Here is a 5,305-nt window from a genome sequence, read left to right on the forward strand (position 1 = left end):
ATTACTTTTGGGCAAATACCTAGAAATGGGATTGAAAGGTGAGATGGCAGAGGTGTGTGTAACTTTGTGAATGCCAAACTGTTTTCAACAGCGGTTGAAACATTTTACACTCCGGCAACAGCAGATGAGAATTCCAGTTGCTCTGTATTCTCACTGACACTTGATGTTGAGAGTTTTACGTTTGTTGCCATTCTGGTTGGATTGTAGGGATATCTCATTATAGCTTTCATTTGCATTTACCTAATGACTAAAGATGGTAAACATTTTTTCATGCATTTATTTACCATCCATAAATCTTCTTTGGTAAGTTGTTCAGATCATTTTTCCCATTAAAAAAACTGGGCTGTATGTCTTCTTCTTGAGTTATGAGAGTTTAAAAATTTGTTTTGGATGCAAGTCCTTCATCAGATGTATGTTTTGCAAATACTTTTTCCCAGTCTGGGACTTATGTCATCATTTCATAAACAGTGTCTTTCAAAGTGCAAAAGTTCTTAATTTTTTGAAGCTCTCTTAATTTAGCAAGCAAAAAATAAATAAATAAAAATGGAGAGATTTGTGCAGATTAAGACACCCCCCTCTTCCCAAATAAATCACTGATAATTTTGAGCACTAACTACATATAAAACTCTAGGCTGAACCTATAAAAGCATATAAACACCAGCTTAAGAAAAAAAAAATAGTTCAGTAGCTTCTGTAATTTTATTAAATGCCATCCCACACTATGCTATTTTGTTTTTATAGACACAGCTATAGATATTTTACCTAGGAAAATATCTAAGGTAATATGTATAACCACGAAAATGGCATTTCCCTTTGATCAAATATTGCAAATTTATTTGAATTTTACCATTTGTAACCTTTATACCCTTGAAATTTATAAGAGGAAAATGTTACTAGTTACTTGGTATGTTTACTATGTTAACATTGGAAAAAGTCACCTCTTATTTGATGTTGCAATAAGTCTAATGTATTAGAGGAATATAAGGTAGTTAACTCTAGATAGTGCTTAAAAACCAGATTCTTAAAGCCATTTTTCAAGAGTAACATTTATAAGAAATTACTATAAAAATTTCAAGGTTTTTACTCAAAGGCCTCAAATTTTCATGTAAAATATTAAGGTTTAGCCTCATTACTGATAAGGCAAGCAAATAGGAAAAATATTAAGCCCATTATTTGAAAGTGTTTAAAAATGTCTCTTTTTTCTGTGTTTTTTCTTCTATTTCTAAGTTCTCTCTTTTATTTTATTTTATTTCATTTTATGTTTTCCATCACTATTTATCCCGTATATGCTCTCTTCCACCTCCTAAGTTCTTTTGCTTTCATTTGATCTTTCCTTGAATATTTTTCTCTGGAGTTCTAAAGGTAATCTGCTCTTCATCTTCTAGGAACTAAAGTTTATCTTTGTAGAATCAGATTTTCTTTGTATTTTTTTCTTTTAAAACTACTTTTACTATATTGACTATTTTGTTAAAAAGTATAAATATTTAAAACTTTGGAAACATCAAAAATTAATTTGTTCTCATTAAAAATAAAAGATACATACGCTCTTCTAGAGATATTCTGATGAACTACACATATTGTGTGTTTACATTTTTTGAGGAAAAAAATCCCACAGTAGGAATGCTTGTTTGATGTTGGGGAGGAAATAACAAGAAAACAGAAGTTCATCTTCTTGAGGTCCTTGCCTTTGACCATGGGAGAAAAAAAAGATTTAAAAAATTCTAAAGGAAAGGCTTTATGGTGACATACAGTTATGTCATTTTTTTTCCCAATTGTACCCTGTTTGTGACTTTATGAAATTAATCCATATCATTGATGCAAAGTGACTCAGGAGGTTTGGGAGAGAGAAACATATCACTGGAATCAGAACAGAGAAAAATCTGACAGATTCTCTTTAAACAAATGTGTATTTTCCTAGTTCAGGACAGACTTTAAGTTCTTGCAAGACCTAACAAAATTAAATATTTATTTTAGAATTGTTGATAATAAAATTTCAATATTGTGCTGCCTTTCAATGCAGAATCTCTGAAACTAGGGTAATGGTATTGAGTATCTGATATTTAAATAACAGCTCTACAGGAGAAAAATTGCTTTTCTCTAAATTGTTTGAATAATTGATACATCAGTATAGAATCACAGCTAATCAAGAATTAATGAACTAGAGAACTAGAGAAACCATCTTACCCATTCCTCTCATAGGTACAGAAAGATGAAAAAAAGATCTTATTTTGAAAGATCTTTGAAAGGAAGTCCTAATGTACCCCATTGTTTGAAACAATTATTCAATAACACTCAAAGCCAGATCATGTCTGAATCCAATGCCTTATACTTGGTGTCAATCCCATGTTGTCAGGGCCACTGTATTGTGTGGGAGCCCCTCCCACACCTCCCCTGAGCTTTTCCCAGAACTTTTATCATTTTGGTAGCAGTGTTCTGAATTTTTCCTGAGTTCTCCATTTCTCTTTTACAGACCCTAATACAGGGCAATGAATCTTGATAAAAGTCTGACTAGAACTGATTAATATGGAGAAAGTGATTGCTTTTGTGCATCCTAATATTTGTTTTGTAAACGTTACAGCATCACATTATTAATTTACTGCTAGTTTATTACTCATTGTGAGCCTCTAACCATTTCTTCCATGTTCTTATTTATTTTCAGCTTATATTTTTGCACTTTAAAGCTCCTTATTGGTTTCTTTCCCCTTCTTCAGTCAATGGACACTCAGTAGTTGGATCCTATCCTTTGGTATGAAGGAAGGTGCTACAGTCTGAATGTTGTGTCTCCCCAAAATTCACATGTTAGAATCCTAATGCCCAATGTTATTATGTAAAGAGGTGGGGCCTTTGGGACATAATTAGGGCTTGAGGGTTGAGCCCTCATGAATGGAATTAGAGCTCTCATAAGAGAGACTCCGTTTGTCATGTGAGGATACAACAATAAATAAAAAGAGCCTTCACTTGATCATACTGGCACTGTGATCTTGAACTTCTAGACTTCAGAGCTGTGAGAAATAAATTTCTGTGATTATAAGCCACCCAGTCTGTGGTAATTAGTTATAGCAGTCCATACGACCTAAGAAGAACTTGGTGAGTTGGCAGAATGTTCATTTTTTGCTGTATAATCTTTCTGTTATTAAAAAATACAATATGGAAACTAAAAAACTAAAGACTGAGAGTTTCAGAAACCACCAAGAGGCACTGAGAATGGTGAAAAGGATCCAGATAGCAGCATTACACTGTAAGTCCAGACCATCGATAGACAGTTGGCGAGTGTAAGTAGCAACAGAGGTTCTATTTGAGATGGAGAAATTTGGGATTCTGAATGATATGGCAGAAATATTTAAGGCAGATAAACTAACTGGGTGATCTAATAGTTCAATTGCTCTTATATACTTCCTAAATTATAATTTCTGTGATTACAAAGTAAATTATAACTTGTTCCAGACATAGGTCTGTGTACAATATATTCATATAGCAAATCTACTTGTAATATTAAGATTAAATGCTATTAAAAATATTTCTTGCCCAGCTGGTGTTGCTCAGTGGTTAAAGTGTGGCCCAAGCACTGAAGGGCTGTGGGTTTGATTCCTGATCAAGGGCACATACCTGGGTTGCAGGCTTGATCCTTGGCCCCAGTTGGGGCTTGTGCGGAGGCAACCAATATATGTGTCTCTTTCACATGGATGTTTCTCTCTCTCCAACTCCTTCCCTCCCTCCCTCCTTACCACTTTGTCTAAAAAAAAAATCAATAGAAAAAATATCCTCAAGTGAGGATTAACAACAAAAAATTTCATTAATATATCTGGCAGTTTTTAATAATGGTATTGAAAGACTTTAGAGAAAATAGAGTGATAGAAAATGAAGTCAACGTGCTAGAGCATCTAGTCAGGTAAGCTCCACCCCACCTGGCTTACCCCTGAGAATGGCTCCATCTGGTGTTAGAACTAGAGTTGGTTTTGGACTGTGCACCCATCCAACTGATTAGACCTGAGTTGTTTTGGGAACCCCTTGTAGCTTTTAGAACATTCACTTCTGGTATTTGTCATCTCCAACGGAAAATTCCCTGACCAGGAAAGCTTACCTTTTAATATACATGTATTTTCAGAGTCTGATTTTTATTGACAGAGGAGAGACATTTTTTAGGCATTTACATTGCTAAGGAACTGTTAACTTTGAAAGGAAGGCAAGGTCTCTGGATAATTCTGGATCTGGATATTCATTTAAGAAATTTTAACTGAGCATCTGTTGAGTTAATGTCCTAAAAACAGAGGTGAGCAAAAGAGACGGGCATTTAATAAACTTACACTTTAGTGGCACAAGAGTCCTTTATAAAACTTAAATCACTATACAAATTAGTTATCAGTTATGATTTACTATAAATACTCATTCAATACATATTTAACAAGCACCTGATATTTTCCAGCACTGTTCGTGGTGCTGGTGATTCTGGAGAACAAGAAGGTGCATAAAAGCTAGTCTCTATCCGTCAGGAGTTTGCTACCTGGGATAGGCAGTTACTGAAACAAATAGCCAAAATGTCAGGAATTAGCTTCAGAACAGAGGCAGGTACAAAGTGCTGCAGGTCTACTAAGATGCATATTCACTGCTAACTGCTTGTGAAGGTCTAGGCAGGCCTCTACTGAGGAGATGATATTTGAATTAGAGTTTGAAGGACAAGAGGGAGTCTATAAGGTAGAAGACAATCTGAGTAGATGGGGTTCGTAGAAAATTGAAGGCAGGGAAATCCAAGGTTGGGGGTAATTTCCAAGGTCTGGAATGCTGTGAATTCATTCATGTACAAGGTCAGATGAGATTAATTTTGCACGTGAGGCTCACCTAACGACATAACTCTTCTCCAATTAACACAGTGGGTCAGTTCTCCACGTCTGGACTGATTTTGGTCATCAGACCTTGCTTTTCACAGATAGCTTGCATGTTCTGCTAATTAGAAGTCAATACTATCTTTACATCTGCATAAATTCTCTCTTGTTTAAGTGTAGTCACCAACAATGAGTTATAAATAATTATAATAAAATAAAATAGAAAATGTTCAAATTAAAATAACATGAAATTATCTCTTTGGATGATAGATGTTATCATTTAGTCAAGTTTTCAAAATGCCCAAGGTATGTAAGTGCTCATAAGCCCTTAAGTTTTATCTCTGTATTAATCTTTTTCAAACATAGCTCTTGGAATTCTCACCTATGTTCTTTTTCTATGCTGTTATTTTTTGAAGGTCTAGATATAGAAACCCAGGAGCACATTTGGCTCAGAGAATTGGACAGGAGAAACGCACTGGCACACT

The sequence above is a fragment of the Miniopterus natalensis genome, chromosome 2 (genome assembly GCF_054644295.1).
Source record: "Miniopterus natalensis isolate mMinNat1 chromosome 2, mMinNat1.hap1, whole genome shotgun sequence".
NCBI classification, from domain to species: Eukaryota; Metazoa; Chordata; class Mammalia; order Chiroptera; family Miniopteridae; genus Miniopterus; species Miniopterus natalensis.